This window comes from Marmota monax, unplaced genomic scaffold, assembly GCF_021218885.2.
Source record: "Marmota monax isolate L192 unplaced genomic scaffold, Marmota_monax_Labrador192_F-V1.1 WCK01_AAM20220418_F8-fsc01670, whole genome shotgun sequence".
NCBI lineage: Eukaryota > Metazoa > Chordata > Mammalia > Rodentia > Sciuridae > Marmota > Marmota monax.
Window position 1 is genome coordinate 1,708 of NW_026695000.1, and position 19,936 is coordinate 21,643.

The following is a 19,936-nucleotide window of genomic DNA, read 5'->3' on the forward strand; positions in this document are numbered from 1 at the left end:
AACCCAGCTATTGCCCTTCTTGGACTATTCCCTGAAGACCTTAAAAGAGCGTTCTATAGGGATAATGCTACATTGATGATCATAGCAGCACAATTCACAATAGCTAGACTGTGGAACCAACTTAGATGCCCTTCAATAGATGAATGGATAAAAAATGTGGCATTTATACACAATGGAGTATTACTCTGCACTAAAAAATGACAAAATCATGGAATTTGTAGGGAAATGGTTGGCACTAGAGCAGATTATGCTAAGTGAAGCTAGCCAATTCCCTAAAAAACAAATGCCAAATGTCATCTTTGATATAAGGAGAGCAACTAAGAACAGAATAGGGAGGAAGAGCATGAGAAGAAGATCACCATTAAACAGGGTCTAGAGGGGGGAGGGAAAGAGAGAGAGAAAGGAAATTGCATGGTAAAGGAAGGAGACCCTCATTGTTATACAAAATTACATATAAGAGGAAGTGAGGGGAAAGGGGAAAAAAACAAGAGAGAGAAATGAATTACAGTAGATGGGGTAGAGAGAGAAGATGGGAGCGGAGGGGAGGGGAGGGGGGGATAGTAGAGGATAGGAAGGGCAGCAGAATACAACAGACACAAGTATGGCAGTATGTAAAAAAGTGGATGTGGAACAGATGTGAATCTGCAATATGTATACGGGGTAAAAATGGGAGTTCATAATCTGGTTGAATCAATTTTATGAAATATGATATGTCAAGAGCTTTGTAATGTTTTGAACAACTAATAATAAAAAAAAATAAAAAATAAAAAAAAATAAACCAAAAAACCAAAAACAAATCATATATAAGAAGGAAAAAAAGCAGGGATTTCAATGTGTGGAAGAATTTGTGAGTTTCCATTTCCAAAATTAAATTAGAGGTAGAGTAAAAATTTCCCATTCCTCTTGACTTACTCACAAAATTGAGGGCTGAAGAAGTGACCCCACAGTGCTAATTTTGTTTACCACAAATGATTATAAAGGTGTAAAATTTAGTGATAAAAAGATGTTGGGACTACCTACAAAAAGTATACAGGGCAGAAAAATAAACAAGGGAATTAGAAACAAGTATGAATGGTTGTGGAGTGATCCACAAATCCACAGATACCTAAAATTCACTTTGGAAAGATTACTGCTCTTTCTAAACTTTCACTTTGAGGGGGAAATCCTAGGGAGAAACACAAAGCTACATTCAAGTTAAGGTAGAGGTATTGGAAGCCAAAAAAGTTCACTATGGAAGCCTGAAACTTTAATGAATCATCTCTTGTGGACCAGGTTTAAAAGTTCATTCTTATTCAGCAGGTCTTTGCCTCTACATGTCAATTATATTCTAAGGTGACTCCAAAGATCTTAATCTGCAGATAGCATATTTTGGAGCCACTAATAGGATGTCCATTTGGGAAATATAAATGAACAGATATTTGTTCCTACAATTCAGGACACAAGCAGATCAAGTGCCAGCATAAATCTTGCTTTCATTCTGAGCATGTCACTTGGGAAGTGTGAAGAGTTCAAAAGATAAAGACATAGACATCATATTTCTAAGAAAAATTTGCCATATTGACAGGCCAGAGGGGGTGAAAGTGACTCATACAAAGAATGTAAAATGTAAAAAATCAAGCTCCCAGCTCTAGAGGTTACTTGGGCAAAGCTAAAGGGAAGAGAAAGGGAGGGAGGGACCAAAGAGGAAATGAGAAAACTAGGAAAATTTTACTGAGGAAAATGAGAAAACTTAGAGAATGTTATATAGTGTTTTCAGGGTGTCTTCCTTCAAACCAAAGTTGATAGTATTCCTAGTTCAGAGATGATTTGCACCAGTAGGGACTAGAAGAATCAGTGCAACATGCATCTACCAATTTCTTTCCACCATATCTATTAGGCACCATGATGAATACAGCATCCATAAGAGTCATTCAGATAAGCAAGCAAGCATTTTTGAAATATTGGTTGTTTTTTAGACAGAAAATATTTTCATTTTATTTATTATTGTCCTTATTATTATTGTTTTATCATTATGTTGTTGAGTTGGATGTTCCTGAGCATGTCAGAAATTCACTCTTATCACTGAGTTAATTTCTGAACGCTAGATAGCTAATTTTCTGATCAATTAGGTCTTTCAGAAAAATACAAAAAGCTGTCTAGATATGCCATCCCAGAGTCATTTTTAAACTATAAGTTGTTTGTAATTTATCTTCGAATAGCAAGACTCATATTTTCAGTGTACATACTAATGACTGAAATACAATAGCTTATTGATATCTAATAATTCTGCAAGTTTTCAGAATACTTTCCCTGCCGATTGTAATCTCTGTGCTTTATCATAATTTTTTATTGGATGTGAGACCAGTATCTTGCAAAAGAGTGGAAAAAGAAACAAGATGTTGGTTTAAAAAAAGGATTCTGGAAAAGAAGATGAACCAGTTTCCCACATGGGTATGATAAAACACCCATACATGTATTTGCTGTTATTCTAATAACATATCTGAGCTAGCTCAGAAAATTCTCTCTAATGAGAAATGTAGTACACCTTTCTCAGGAATCTTATAAAAATTTTGGACTTAGTAATTATAAGAAAAATGAGGAACAGGATACATATTTACAATAAAATGACCTATATATTTTTGATAGGCTTCACTTGAGATATGTACTGCCATATTTTAATTCAGCTTTGACTTTGAACATCTCAGGTTCCTTCCTTGCTCCTGTGAATACAGATGATGTGCTCTGCAGCATTCTGCACTTTGACATTAGTATTTAAAACAATGTTTCTGTATTTTTGGTCATTGAAACATGATTTTACCATAGGAAACTTAGCTGCAAATTTTACAAAACCCAATTTACATTTAGTACATTTCAGTCTTGTGGCCATACTCAACAATAAATCACATACAAATACAGAAGTCCGAAAGCTAAAGTAGTCTTCATCATTGATAACCACCAGGACTCTGGTCTATATTCATTCAGTAGGAATATGTGGGTAGTTTTGTTATGTTCAGATTTTGTTGAATATTTTTCTCATTTCCTTTTTAGTATTTCAGAATTACCAGAAAGGTAATTCAACTTCTTTGTTTATGTTACATTATTAAAATACATGCTAGATACAATGTAAAACATTTACATAATATCTTATTTCTAAGCACATCAAGCCTACGATCATAAGCAAAGATTCTCTTCCAAAAAAGGAAAAATGGAAGAAGACTTCATGGACACTCAAATCAGGTAACTATTTTCTTTGGGAAACCTATATTAAATATTTTGAAATGATATCAAACTCACCATTCATGATGTATATTTTTTGCTCAATGTGTTGGGAGGATTTGGCTCAACACATATGTATTGATGATTGCATCCAAGTTCTAAAATATTTCTGTAAAAGCATGAGGAAATTAACTCTTCAACTAAGTAGTGAGTTGAGAATATACTTGCACATACTGATGAAATGTTTGCTTATATTTCTGTGACATGTTTTGTTTGTTTATTTTCATCTTAATGGTGGGCACTGAACCAGATCCTTTTGCATACTAAGCAGTTTCTCTCCTGCTGAACCTCTCCCACAGACCTCTCTGATTCTCTGGTGGGTTTTGTATATATCCAAATTTCAAAAAAAGCCCAAAAATTTCCTAAAGAAGTTCCCTCAATATAGGAAGATATTGCCATAGGAGAAAGTACATGATAGAAGAAATCAACATTCACAGGTGGTATGTTTTATTACATATCTCATTTGAAACCTTGAGTAACAGTCAGGTGCAGAATCTCACATTCCTGGGGCCCAGCTTCTTTCTTTCTCATTCAGTCAACCTTCATTATCACAAGTCACTGAAATTTTTCTAATATTTCTGAAAAGACCCCCACACACACCAATTCAGGCCTGAATCAACTTCCTAGTGCACTTCTGCCTTCTCATTATTCAACTGCATTCATGCACATGCTCCTCATGTTCAACTGCCCATAGCATTGAGATTGTTCCAGCTATTTATGCATGTATTGCATGTATGACCATCAGCCCTCTTTAGAATGTGGATATCCAAGCATCTTACCTTTCCTAGAAAACTTTCATGATAGAAATTGTACAAACTCTGTATCTTGATCCCTTTCTCTGCTGCACTGTCCTCTGGCAGTTCTCCTTAGCAATCCCTATATTGTCAGAGAAACATGTTCCCATTTAACCCTTTTCTCTATGCCATGTTATTTATTTAATGTTAATTAAATATCTAAGGTCAATATTACTATGGTTTGAAATTTGTCTCCAAACTTTCCATGCTCTTCTCATTTCCTGCCTCAGGCTGATGACCCCACTTTTTAAGTTTCCATTCATCCTTACCTCTAGAAATATATCGTCACTGGGATTTGTTATCTTCTCTAACCCTTACGACAAAGTCATTTGTCCATAGAAATAAATAAAGCTGTTGACACCAATGTGATATAAAACTGGTCCATTCAAATCCAGGAACTGACGGACTAAACAGGAAAAGGAATAAATCACACGTCACACGGTTATTACCCAGTATAGAAGTTGGCCAATATCAGAGGTAATTCCAGAGAAAGTAATTTCAGTTCTTGTCAGGAATAACAGACATAATCATGGAAGTTTCACAAAACAGAGTGAGTCCTAACAGATAAAGAGAAGAAAAAGGAAAGAAAAAGAAACATGGAGTTCATTGATAAAGGTGTAAGTGTGATCATTTTTATTTGGGAAATCCAAAATGATGTACAGCGTGATTTTTTAAACTTACTCTTTGAACAAAGCAATAGAAAACAGTGTAATATTTCTTGATTTTATGGTCATGCAAATTTTTTTTCTGTGAAATTTTATTTTACCTTGAGTGGATTAACCTCTGAGTTATAATAGGCATTCTGGCATTCTACATTGTGACACCTAGTGTCCCCTCACGAAGCATTAGTAAAATTACTCCTCAATGATCTCCATATGTACTAGGTACAGAGGTGCACATCTGTAATTGTAGGCCCATATTAAGTTTCTGGAAAACCAGGGAATTTACAGAAACTCTGTCTCCATACAAATAAAGGTCTGGGATTCAAAGTTAGCTCTATAGATCTTGGCAAATATGTAGAAGTTCCTGGTATGATTATATATGATCATATAATCCATAGGAACCCAGAGAAACTCCAATAAAAATTTCAGACCATAGTAATATTTATCTTAAATTAAGCTTTATTTAAAGCCATATTCGGAAAAATAATATTACATAAAACTACTACTTTTATGTGTATAAACGTTAGTCTATATTTTTAAGTAGTTTAAATCTGTGCATATGTCACCAGAGTCACATTTTGATGTGCCATCAGAGGAAGAGCAACAGAGGCATAATGGCACTGATAATAGCTTGCAATAGGTATGTACACGTGCCAATTTAAACTTCCCAGATTACTTCTTTCTTTTTCTTTTCTTTCTTTTTTTTTTTTTGCTTCTAGAAGGTAAATGACAACAAATGAATTGATCTCATAGAATACTCTTTAGGGACCTAAATATTGTAATTTAATATTTAAAAGAATTTAACTGTTCATGAACATGAAAGTAGTATTAGAAGCCATGGCAGCTTAAAAATAAACTTTACGCTAGCAGTTGAGCCAATATTTTTGAATAACAATTGTTTTCATTTGTGTGACATTCTTTAATGTGATAAACTGGAGACCCAGAAATAATGGGTTGAAACAAGGAACATACAAAACTTCAATGATCACAGAACTCGTTTATGTGAAAAGACCATCATTCCTAAAGGCTCAAGATTTTTGTTTCTCATTACCTATCACCCATGCCAATGTTTAAGACATAATTCTCCTTGGACTAGAATTTTTAGATCAAGGGAGCAATAGAATGAAATCAACACAAATTACCTGTTAATGGAATATGAACCATTCATGATGGGTCCTGTTCTGTTAGGGTACAAAGAATATCTCCCTATTATATATCCTTCCCATGCAAGAAATCAATACAATTATTAAACATATTCATCTTACCTCTCTCATGGATTTTAAACCATATTTATGTTTTATCTTTAGTGGATGCAGTTATTTGGAAATTTTGGTGGTGTGTTTTTGCCTTCTTTTCTCATGATGTTGATGTTCATAGGTTGAGGATTTCCATGCATTTGGATGGATTTCCCTTCCTTGGTTACATGTGGAACCTTGTAGCATGCAAATTTTTCCTTTGGATGTGTCCTGGGCAGGGGTTATATCTCAGCACCTTGTCCACAAATGAGCATGTTCTACATGCTATTTCACTCACCAGTATCTCTTTCAGGGGGAGGGAACATACTTCAACAACAACCAAACCTTAAAGAAAAATGTTTATCATCTATAAATGAAATATATATTTTAAACAATCTCTAGAATACCACAAAATGAAGACATGGAGTAGGAAAAAAATATGTACCTGGCTAAAAAAAGAAGGCTTGGTTATAATAAAATTATTAGGACATATTTTAATCTTTCTACATTGAGAAAACTCATGTAGGAACCTGAAATATGTATGTACAAAGCCCACAGAGGATCAGAAAGATCTGTGGTAGACGCTCAGTTGTAGAGCAACTGCTTAGCATGCAAAAGCATCTCATTCGGTGCACATCATTGAGAAGAATGATAAACAACCAAAACATGTCACAGAAATATGAGCAAACATTTCATTGGTATTTGCAAGTATATTCTCGATTTACAACTCTTACTCAAAATTTCTGGGAAAAACTGTTCTCCAGCAAATAATGGATCTATTTTATAGGAAAGGAGTAAAATAAATTACATATGTGTTGAGTAAAGCCACAAGACTCAAAGGTACTAAATCAAAATCATAAATATGTGTTTAGAAAAATTTGCAGTTAAATTTTCAAAGGTAAAATCAATTTTGCAATGACCATTTATACAAAAATATTAATATATTCAACAATTCAAGATGCATAATGCTGGAGAGCACAGTGATCTGTATTCAGAGGAGGTGAGAAGGACCGTTAGAAGTTCAATGTCAAAGCTGAATTGGAAATATGGCAGCAGATATCTTGAGTGAATTATATCAGAATCATTGAATCCATTTTATTATAAATATGTTTCCTGTCCTTCATTTACCTTATAATTAACAAGTTCGATATTGTGTTGAGATTCTGGGGGAAGCTATATTTTTTGCTCATCCGAGAGAGTTTTCTTACCTAATTAGCTCAGATATAGTGTTTACAATAACAGCTAATATACATAGATATGTGATTCATACCCATGTGGGAAACTGGTGCCTCTTTATTTCCTTCATCATCTGGTTTAACCAACATTAAGTTTATTTTTCCTCTCTTGTGTGAATATAGTGGTCCCACAACTATGCAGACAATGTGTTTATTATAAAGCATAAAGAGTTCAGACAAGATAATCCAAAAGGAAAACTGTTCTGAAAGCTTGCAGAATTATCAGATATTAATAAACTATTGTGTTTTAAAGAAATTGGTAAATACATTCAGAGTAACAGTGTTGATATTTGAGGAAAGTATTTGCATAAAAGTTCTGGTTCATCACAACATTGGCACTCTAGATTTCAGAATTTATCTCAGTAATGTCATGCATTCCTGGCATGCCATGGAATTGGTTTTTCAACCTAGCAACAATAAAATAATGATAAAAACAAACATATTAAGGATAATAATAAGATCAATATGAATAGAAATATTAGCCTTCTTTAAAACAACAAATTCTTCAAAAATGTAATGTTGTTCACCCGAGTAACACACATGGATGCCCCACATATTGTGGTGCCTACTAGATACAGAGAAGAGAAATTGGTAGCTGTATGTTGTCCTGAATCTTCGAATCCCCACTAGTTTCAATTGTCTCTACACCAGATATAGTTTGAAAGCAGACAAACTGAAAAGAGCGGAGTAACATGCTCTCCATTTCCTCATATTTCTTATGTAAATTCTTTGTACTTCCCTCATTTTCCTTTCTTCTTAGCTCTTCCATTTTACATTCTATGTATGAATTTTTGCCACTCCTTCTTGCCTGCCAATGTAACAAATTTATTTTAGTAATACAAATTCTTCATCTAAGACTTTGGAGTCCCTCCTAGTTCTCAAGAAACATGCTCAGAATAAAGCAAGGTTTATATTTGCACTTAATCTGCTTGTGTCCTCTACTGTATGAACCAATAGCTGTTCATGTATAGAAAATCATGTTGTCTGTAGACCAGAATCATTGGAATCAATTTAGAATGTAATGGACATGTAGAAGCCAAGATCTGCTGAGTCAGAATAAGATTTTGAATATGGTTCCCAAAAGATGATTTCTTACAGTTCTAGAGTTCCAGTGTCATTTTTTTTCAAAGTTAATTTTAGATACCTGTGGATTTGGGAAATGCTCAGTACCCATTCATATTTCTTTCTACTTTTCCATTTGCTGTTTCTGTCCTACATTTTTGTCCTAGGGTGTAGCAACATGTTGCCTGTCACTAAATTGTATATATGCCTAATCATTTATGGTAAATGAACTTATCTTTGTGGGATCAGGTCATTACTCTTAAATTCTTTTTCAACTCTGAATAAGTCAGGAAGGTTGGGAAAGTTTTACTCTTCCCTTCATTCATCTTTGCAATTTGAAACTCAAATCCTTCTCACATTTTGAAAACCCTGCTCTTTTCCCTTCTCATTTGTGGCTTGAAGTTTGCAACTTCTCCTGAGTACAAATGATTCTTTTTCCTTTTTTCTCTGTGTACTCACTGCCTTTCTCAGTCTTCATTCCTGCTTCTTCTCTCCTTTTTCTTATTTTGAATTTAGTTGTAATAGAAGTATGTCTTAAATGCAACTAAATGCAACTCATAGTTCTGTTCCTTTAGCAATACCCCCAATTCAACATGTGGTTGAAACCTAATAAGATATGTCACTTCTTACCTTCCATTTCTTTACTAGTTATCTAACAGGCACATTCTTTGAACAATTATTGTATATTAGTGTTCATATGTTTTTTGGCAATATTCCCTCCAATGCATTTTGTATCCTATGTGGATCTTACCATGTACTTGTCCATTTATTTTCTTCTTTGCTCTTTGATGGAACTCACCAGATGTAGAAGCACACATTTCTGGATGTTGCTCAGAATGACTCTGGTAAAAATCATGATAATAATGAGTTGCATATAGATTTCATCATCCTTCTTTACAGATACCCATATTTATAATTGTGAAGTCATTGGTATTGGAGATTAGACCATTACATTTGGTGAAACAATACTTTCCATATGAGACACTATCCTATGCAGTCCAAATGAAGCTGAGCTCCTCTCTTCATCTGGCTACTGATGGGGTAAAAGCAGGAAGAATGAAAGAGGAAATGAGTTCCCTAACAACAAAATCACTGATATACATATATCCAAAACATCTCACATTAGTGCTCAACTAGTAAACTTTGTACTTTCCAGAAAAACACCAAACACAGTAGAATATTTATTTAAAACTCTTATGAGAAATGGAATTAATGTTACACAGATTCAATATTTTAAACATGGAAGGGCTGAATGTTTAGTGTTAAAATATGATACTACATGTAATAAGACACTTTCAAATCTATCATCTTGTGTGGGTATTAAACACTCTTGAACTTGTCTGATGTGAGTCACCAGAGTTTTCCAAATATTAATGTCTTTCAGCAAAATATTTACCTATACAAAATCTCATTTTAAGAATAGAGAAATTCAGAAAGAAAATGTGTCTGTATTTCATGTGCACAAACGTGATTACTCAATCTGTGTAGGGTAGGCAATACTTTTCACTGAAGAAAAAACTAAAAGGAATCCAAAGGAAGTAAGGCAGAAGAACATGTTGTGTTTACTGACTATTTTCAGAGACTAGAACAAGAAAAATTTGTGTATGACTGCACAATGAAAAGTAAAGGCTGTGGGAAAACACTGGAAAGCCACAACACAGAGCTTTTGACCAGATGAAATATAGAAATAATGGCTTTTAAAACAAGGAATGCATTCATAGATGGAATAGTCTATATCCATGCCAGGGAATACTTGCTGGGTGGAAGAGATGAATCACCCTTCTGGTGGGCTGAGGAGAATTTCACCAACCCAATTCAAAAATGGAGAAAAACAGGAGATAGACTCTTCTCAAAACAAACATTACAAATTGTATACAGAAACAATAAACTTGGTCAACATGACTAGAATTCAAGGAAATACCATTAAAAATTGCATTGACATTTCAGATGCCTCCAGTCAGAAAGATATTTATCAAGTATTCAAATAATAAATGCAGTGCAGGATGTGGGGGGAAAAGTGCAATCTTACACAGTGAGAGTGAAAATTAAGACTTCTACACTGGAAAGTAGTATGGAGTTTCCTCAGGATTCTAAGAATCCTGAAATAAGATTTTCCACTTTTTTCCCACTCCTAGATACTATCCCCAATGTAGCAAAATCATTATACATGTCAATATGAACTTCAAAGTTTTAGCATTGCAAGTCACAATTATAACATTATGGAACTCACTCTGATACCCATCAATAGAAGACTGGACTTTAAGAAAACATGGAAATTGGCACTGATCTTGAGCAAATTAGCTATTCATAATACACCATTATGTCAAAATGAATCCCCATAAAGTATATGAAAACCTAAATGTCCTAAAATTTAAAACTGTACCAGAAAAATGTCCTTAATATTATAAAGGAAAATATTTTAGAGCAGAAATAGGAAACTAATGTAGATTCCTCTCAATTCAAACACAGAATTTTAAGCAAAAGAAAATTTGGATTTTTGTGCAGATATCATACAATATTCAAAATACTGCCAAATCTCCTAGGCAGTATTAGAATACTAGTACAAGAGACACTTCACTCCAATTACTTTATACAGGCTTTCTTCCTGGGATATGACTAAAAAACATACATTTCTATTTTATTTTTACAACATTGAACCATGGCATAAACAGTGGTTATGGAGACACCAAGAATAAGAATTTAGAATTATCATGGGTATAAAATAGAATCTAAAACATAGATCTGATGAGAGCTCTGAGCAGCTAGAGCTTGGTCCTGTGGTCTGCCTAAAGATTAAAATGTCACGGTACTTTCATTGAAAAATGTCGTTTGAAGCTCTGTGACAGCAAGTGACAGGGTTATGTCTGGGAGAAAACTGGCAGCATGCAGAAAATCACACATTTAAGCAGATATACCACATATGGTCAACCCACTCAGCTGAGATGCATTTTGGATCCTTGTTCACATTTCCACAACTCTGATGCTTGTAGACACCCTCCTAGAATTACAATATAATCCTTTTCTCAATGTAGAAAGATATTGCCATAGGAGAAACTACATGATAAATGAGAGCAACATTCACAGTGGCTACATTTTGTTATAAATCTCATTTGAAACCTTGAGTTATACTCAGAAGCACATTGAACATTCCTGTGGCCCAGCCTCTTACTTTGTTCATGTAATTAATCTTCAGTTTACACATGTCACTGAAAACTTTCTATCCTCTGTATTTCTGGAAGCATTCCCTCCAATAATGCCTGCATCAACTTCCTAGTGCACTGCTTACTGCCTTCTCATTATTCATCTACATTCATGCACATGCCCCTCATGGTCACATGCTTATAGCATTGTGCTTGCTTCTTCTATTTATGTATATACTACATATATGACCATTGGCCTCTTTAGAACATGGATGTCCAAGTATCTTAAATTTCCTAGTAATCTTTCATAATAATCTTTCAAATTCTACCTCACTCTGTATCTTGATTCTTCTCTTTGCCTGCAGTGTCCTCTGGCAGTTCTCATTACATATTCCTTTAAATCCTCTCTCTATTTACAGATTTCCAAACTCTTCGCATTGTCTTCCTCTGGTTAATAGCCTCACTTTGAAGTCTCCATTCATCTCTATTTTTAGAAAAGATTTTGTTCCTGGTCCCTGTTATCTCCTCTAACTCCTACCACAAACTGAATTATGGGTGGAAGTAAATAAAACTGCTGACAATAACATTAAGTAAAATCAGGACCCTCATGTTCAGGAACTGATGGACTAGATGGGAAAAGGAATACCTTACAGGTCTCATGTTTATTACCCAGTATGGAAACTGGATAATATCTGAGGTAGCCTGAGTGAAAGCAAAACTAGTTTATGTCAGAAATAACAGGCATAATAATGAAAGATCCACAAAAAAGAGTGATTCCTAATAGGAAAAAAAAAGAACGGGAAAGGGGTAAAAAACAGCATGGAGTTCATTGATTAAGGTGGAAATGTGATCTGTTAGTTGGGACACCAAAGATAAAGTACAAAGGATGTTTACAATTTAATATTTGAATGAAGTGATAGTAAAAATTGTAATGTTTCCTGTTTCCATGGAAATTTAAATTTTTTTTTCTGTAAAATTTTGTTTACCTTGAGTGTATCAACCTGTAAATTATTAAAGGTTTTGTACATGGTGACTAGTGTTTCCCCAAGAGCTGTTCTGAAGTATTTTATAAGTAACATTACTCCTCAGCGATGTCAATATGTACTGGGTTCAGAAGGACATGTCTATAATTACAGGTACTTTAGAGGCTGAGATAGCCCCCTGTCCGGTTTCTAGCAAATCAGGTTTACAGACACTCTGTCTCCAAATATAATGATATGTGAGTTAAATAATCATTATAGTCCTTGCCAAGGATACACATGTCCCTGGGTAAAATACACAGGCCCACACACAAACAGCAATAAAAATTTCAAATAACAGATATATTCATATATATATATATATATATATATATATATATATATATATATACAGAATATATACAGATATATATATTCCCCTAAAATCAAGCTTAATATGAAAGTATAATTGGGAAAATAAAATTATGTGAGCATTACTGCTCTTCATTTTTATTTGGATAAATTGTCATCCACACTAATTTTATAAGGAGTTTAAGTAAATCTGTGCATTTGTCAGCAGAGTCACATTTGGACAAGTCATCAGAGGAAGAGCCTATGAGGCTTGATGGTACTAGATATAATCAGCAACAGGTATGCACATGTGTCAAATAAAATTCCTGATTACTTCTCTTTTCTTGATTCTAGAAGGTAAATTAGGCCTATTGAAATGGTAATTTTGTATTTAAGTATAGAGAATGTGACCTCTCTTGAACATTAAAATAGCTTTAAAAATCAAGATGGAGGGCTGGGGATGTGGCTCAAGCGGTAGCGCGCTCGCCTGGCATGCGTGTGGCCCGGGTTCGATCCTCAGCACCACATACAAAACAGAGATGTTGTGTCCGCCGATAACTAAAAAATAAATATTAAAAAAATTTTAAAAAAATCAAGATGGATTCCAATTTTATATAATTATAATATAATTATATTATAATATAATTATAATATAATATAATTATATATAATTTTATATATAAGCAGCTCCACCAATATTTTTGAATAATGTTTGTGTTTTCATCTGTGTAAACATACTTAAATGGTGGTTGATAAATTGGAGACTTAGGAATAAACAGTTGAACTAGGAACATACATAAATGCAATGCCACTGAACCCAGTCATGTAAAAACAGCTTCATTCCCAAAAGCTCAACATTTAATTTCACATCCATGTGAAAGTTAAAATACATTATTCTTCATAGATTCCAGTGTCTTGACCGAAGAAGAATACAGGCTCAACTCAGACACAAAACTGCCCATTAACAGAATATGAACCATTCAGGATGGGTACTTTTCTGTTAATGTACAAACAATACCTACCTATTTCATATCCTTTCTCTGAAAGAAATTAGTACAATTATTAAACATGTGAGGGGATCTGGCTATGTGTCTTGGAGGTGCAAGGCATGCAGTAGTTTCTGATGTCTCCCTCTAAGTTGCTAAAATGAAACCCTCACACAACGTGTTTCCACTCAGGATTCTATTGTAGTTCTCAGGAGTGTGTCTACAAGCACTAGAGTGGTGGAAATGTGGACAAGGATTCCAAATGTATCTCAGCTATGTGGGTTGACCATACGTGGTATTCGTGCTTATGTGTGAATTTTTTTTTTTTGCATGATACCACTATTCTACCAGAAATAACTTCATCACTTGCTGTCACAGAGCTTCAAAACACATTTTTCAAAGTACCATGACATTTTAATCTTTAGGTACACCACAGGACAAAGCTCTAGCTGCTCAGAGCTCTCAGCAGATCTATGTCTCAGATTCTATTTTAAACTCATGCTAATTCTAAATGCTTGTTGTGAGTTAACCACTGTTTATGTCAGAGTTCCATCCACATAGTTACTACAATGGCACCCTTCTCAAAGTTGTTTGCCCTCAGGATTTTATTGTAATCTCCAGGGGGGTGTCTACAAGTATCAGTGTGGTGATAATGTGGATAAGAACTTGAAATGCCCCTCAGCTCAATGGCTTGACCATACCTTATGAGTCGGCACATGTGTGTTGTTCTGCAGGAGGACACTTTTCTTCCAGACATAACCTTGGTACCTACTGTCACAGAGCTTCAAACATGTTTCAGCGAAAGTGCCAGGAACTTTTAATCTTTAGGCAGATCACAGAACTGAAGTCTAGCTACCCAGGGCTATCAGCTGATCTATGTTTCAGTTTATCTTCTACACCCATCCTACTACTTGTTATGGGTACATCCATAACCACTGTTTAGACAGAGTTCCATGTTATGAAAGTTAAAATAGTAATGATATTTTTTTCCCTGCAATCTTGGAAGAAAGTGTGGTTACAACATACGGGGTGACTTGGCTCCTGCCCGTGCAGTCCCATTCTGTCTAGGAGATTTGGCAGTATTTAGAATTATGGTTGATATCTCTGAAAAAAATCCATGTCTCTTTTCCTGAAAATACTGTATTTGAAATGAGAGGAACCTTCATAAGGTTCCTATTTTTCACTAAAATATTGTCCTTTATAAAATTAAGGAGATTTTGCTGTTTTGGGCATTCTATTAATGTGAACAATTTGGGATTCAGTTTGACATAGTGGTGTATCATGAATAACTAATTTGCTCAAAATCAGTGCCAAGTATCTTTTTTCCCTTATACATTTTCCTATTGATCAGTATTAGAGTTGGTTCCATAACTTTATAATTGTGACATGCAGTGCTAAAACATCAACATTCACAAATCACATGTACATACTGGTTTTGATACATTGGGGTTAAGATCAATGACTGGGGAAGCTGGGTCATATGGCAGTCATATTCCTAGAATTCTGAGGAATGTCCATACTTGTTTCTTAATTTTCAGGCTGACAGCGTAAGATTGTACTTTCCTCCCACATCCTGCACTAAACTTACTATTTGAATACTTGATAAGTGTTATTCTGACTGGGAGCATTTAAAATGTCAATGCAGTTTTGAATGGTATTTCCTTGAATTCTAGTGATGTTGACCAATTTTCATATGTCTGTGGGCAATTTGTAATTTCTGCTTTGAGAACTGTCTCTCTCTTACTTTTAACCATTTCCTAATTGGGTTGGTGAGATTCTCCTCAGCCCTCCAGAAGGGAGATTCATTGCTTACATCCTGCTAGTTTTCCCTGGCACAGCTGCAGGCTATTCCTTCTATGAATGCATATCTTGTTTTAAAAGTCACACAGCCACATCAATGTTTATAGCAGCACAATTCACAATAGCTAGACTGTACAGCCAACCTAGATGCCTTCAATGGATGAATGGATAAAAAAATGTGGCATATATACACAATGAAATATTACTCGGCACTAAAAAAATAATAAGATCATGGCATTTGCAGGGAAATGGATGGCATTAGAGCAGATTATGCTAAATGAAGTTAGCCAATCCCTAAAAAACAAATGCGGAATGTCTTCTCTGATATAAGGGGGGTGACTCAAAATGGGGAAGAGAGGAAGAGCATGGGAAGAAGATTACCTCTACATAGGGAAGAGGGGTGGGACGGAAAGGGAAGGAGCAAGGGAATTGCATGGATGGTGGAAGGAGACCCTCATTGTTACACAAAATACATGTATGAAGATGTGAGGGAAAAAAAGAATAGCATTACCCTAGATTAGGTAGAGAGAAGAGATGGGAGGGGAGGGGAGGGGATGGGGAGATAGGAAGGATAGTAGAATGAAACAGACATTATTATTATTGTGTGTATATATGTGAATGCATGACCAATGTGATTCTGCAACCTGTATACTCAGAAAAAAGAGAAATTATATCCCATCTGATTCAAATGTATGATATGTCAAATTCATTGTACTGTCATGTATAACTAATTAAAACAAATAAAAAAATAAAATAAATAAAATAAACACACTTACCTATAAAAAAAGATATGATTTCTGTGTTTCATCTGTTCTCTGGCTCTCTGTCATGGCTTTCTAGTATTTCTATACAGACTTTCTTCTTCATTATGCAGCTGTACACCAGTTATTTTGGCTCCAAACTCTGAAAGTAGCCAGGAAACACAGAATGATGCCATGCTACTGCCTTACTTCCTTGAAATTCCTTTCTTCAATGAAAAAGTTGCATATTCTAACCAAATTGACTGTGCTCATGTATCCACATAAAATATAGACACACCTTCTTACTGAATCTCTCTTCTTTCAAAATGAAAATTTGACTATGTAAATACTTTGAACAAAGTGATGAATATTTGGAAGGCTCTGGAGACTCAAATGAAACAAGTTCAGGAGTATTATTCTTCCTACTCCAGGTGACACATTTGAAAGTCTCTTATCACATTACAAATCATATTTTAACAAAAAAGAATTGGCCCTTCATTGTTTAAAATGTTGTAACTGTATACCATCAAATCTAATTCACAAAAGCATTTTAAGTAAATTTTCTACCCTGTTTTTAGATTTAAGAAAGAATGCAGTATTTACTAATTAAGCACTGAAGTTAGTTGGTTTGGATATATGCATATCAGCAAATTTGTTTTAAGGGAACCCATTTCCTCTTTCATTCTTCCTGATTTTCCCCACATCAGTAGCCAGGTAAAGAGTAGAGTTCAGTTTTACCTGGACTGTATGTGAAATTGTGTCTCATGTAGAAATACCATTGCAGAAAATGTAATGGTCAAATCTGCAATTGCAATGTCTTTGTAACTATAAATATAACGATGGTCAGAAAGGGATTGCAGAAATCTATATGAAACTCATAATTGTCATTATTTTTCCCAGAGTGATTCTGAACAACACTGAGAAGTGTGTGCTTCTTCTGTATGCAGTAAATTTGATTCAAACACAAAGATGATAAATGGACATGGACAAGGTAAGAACCACATAGGATAAAAATACATTGAAAAGAATATGGCCAAAAGGGACTGACAAGTAAAGAAACAATCTAGATCTTTCACCTCTTTTGATTCCCAAGTATTTTTTGTTTGAGGCTATTATAAATGGAGTAGTTTTCCTCATTTCCCTCTTAGAAGATTAGTCACTGGTATAGAGAAATGCCTTTGATTTATGGGTGTTGATTTTATATCCTGCTACTTTGCCGAATTCATTTACTAGTTCTAGAAGTTTTCTGGTGGAGCTTTTTGGGTCTTCTAGGTAAATAATCATATCATCAGCAAATAGTGCTAATTTAAGTTCTTTTCCTATACGTATCACTTTAATTTCTTTCATCTGTCTGATTGCTTTGGACAGTGTTTCAAGAACTATGTTAAATAGAAGTGGTGAAAGAAGGCATCCCTGTATTATTCCAGTTTTTAGAGAGAATGCCTTCATTTTTTCTCCATTTAGAATGATGTTGGCCTGGGGCTTAGCATAGACAGCTTTTATGATATCATCTCACTCCAGTCAGAATGGTAGCTATTATGAAGACAAACAGTTGGCAAGGAAGTGGAGAAAAATGTACTATCATACATTGCTAGTGGGACTGCAAATTGGTACAGCTAATATGGAAAGCAGTATGGAGATTCCTTGGAAAACTGGGGATGGAACCACCATTTGACCCCTATCCCTCTCCTTGGTCTATACTCAAAGAACTTAAAAACAACATATTACAGGGACACAGCTACGTCAATGTTTACAGCAGCACAATTCACAATAGCTAAACTTTGGAACCAATCTAGATTCCCTTCAGTAAATGAATGGATAAAAAAATGTGGCATATATACATAATGGAATATTACTTAGCAATAAAAGAGAATAAAATCATGGCAATTGCAGGTAAATGGATGGCCTTGGAGAGGATAATGCTAAGTGAAGTTAGCCAATCCCAAAATAACAAATGCTGAATGTTTTCTCTGATATAAGGAGGCTGATTCATAGTGAGGCAAGGACATGGAGCATGGGAGGAATAGACAAACTCTAGATAGGGCAGAGGGGTGGGAGGGGAAGAGAAAGGGCAGGGTGTTAGCAAGGATAGTGGAATGTGATGGACATCATTATCCAAAGTACATGTATGAAAACATGAATTGGTGTAAACATACTTTATGTACAACCAGGTATATGAAAAATTGTGCTGTATATGTGCAATAAGAATTGTAATGCATTCTCCTGTCATTTATTTTTAAAAAGTCAATTAAAAAATTAAAAAAGAAACAATCTACAGTGTAAATCATAAGGATACAGTAGAAAAAATTGATAAAGTGCTAATGTTGGCTTGAGTAAAGGAATGCTTTTTATTGAGACCCAGAGCCCAAATCAAATAGAAGTACATGAAGCACATTGTCTTTACAGTAGCAAATAAATTTGTCAAATTTTTGAATAAAATATTTCACAAGGTCACAGATAAAAGTGTAAAAATTATCATTCACTTTGGGAAACATTCATGATGAACAGGAATTGTTTAAAAATTTTTTTGAGGTAAAAATTTGTGAACAATATGAATTTATGTTTTTTAAATCTATTTTAAAATTTTGTTTCTGAGAATTGGTTCATTTATATTTGAATAGGTAGATTTGTAGATGAATCTTTGAGATATTTCTTTGCATTGAATCTGGCAACATCCACTTTCTCCACCAAGAAAGATTTGTTAAGAAAAAGACCCTGTTTAAGATTTGGATAATGAGAAATATTTCCTAAGAAAGACAAGATTTATTGGGCACAGTGGAACACATCCACTAGACTTTAAGCTAAACAACAGAAGAGGTCTTATCCCATCCATTTGATCTGAAGAACATAGTACACGTTTTAGGTACTCTTTACATTTGTATAGTGTATGAATAATGCATGTGAAAATATATAGTCATTTATATATAAAAATTACTCACATATTATTTCTATTTTGTTTCCTTCCTGATACAAATTCTGTGATCCAATTAAAACATTTGAATTCAGGTTCTTCATTTGATGTAATAAAACTTAAAAACTGTCAATGCTCACAGTGTTTACTCCATGTAAAAAAAATTGCAAAACTGGAAAATGAGGTTTCTGAACCTAAAAATAAATATTCTGAAGTAAAAACAGTGAAATTAGAGATTAAAAAGAAAAATCTAGTATGGAAACAAGAACTTCAAAATTTGAGGTATGATATGCTAGATTAAAAGAAGGGTTGGAACTCTTTCCTTTATACTACTGGTTCATGGGGGAATGTTTGTAACTGCTGACTTATTTTTAGCATATTGCAAGAGAGAAAACATTTTACTCATCTGGAATATAAAAATCTAGTGAATAAGATAACACACTGTTAAATCATCATTACTTATGAATATTAAATGTATATTCTTCTCAATCACAGTTTAATGGCTATCTTATAGGGATTGTTTATTTATTTATTTGTTTAGGTACCAGAGATTGAACCCAGGGGCACTTAACCATTTAGCCATATGTCCAACCAGTTCATTTATTTATTTATTTATTTATTTAATTTTGAGACTCTAAGTTTCTTAGGTCCTTATTAAGTTGCAGCAGCTGACTTTGATCTTCAGGTACTCCTGCCTCAGCTTTCCTAGTTGCTGGGATTAGAGGCATGTGCCACCACCTGAATAGGAATCTATTTATACAACAAATAGAAATTTGGCTGGATTTGTATCTATATTTTTGGTTTTT

At 34.3% G+C, this 19,936-nt stretch overlaps 1 long non-coding RNA gene across 3 annotated transcripts in view; it reads right to left on the reverse strand.

Annotated features, from left to right (window-relative positions):
• Positions 1 to 581: 581 nt before the first annotated feature.
• Positions 582 to 19,936, reverse strand: part of LOC131423538 (uncharacterized) — a 28,525-nt gene continuing 9,170 nt past the window's right edge. The window contains exons 4-6 of one of the 3 annotated variants that reach the window (XR_009225239.1): positions 16,256 to 16,382; positions 8,995 to 9,085; positions 582 to 4,606 (exon numbers count right to left, since the gene is read on the reverse strand). This is a non-coding gene — a long non-coding RNA (uncharacterized LOC131423538). The other 2 variants (XR_009225238.1, XR_009225237.1) reach the window with 2 other exon arrangements.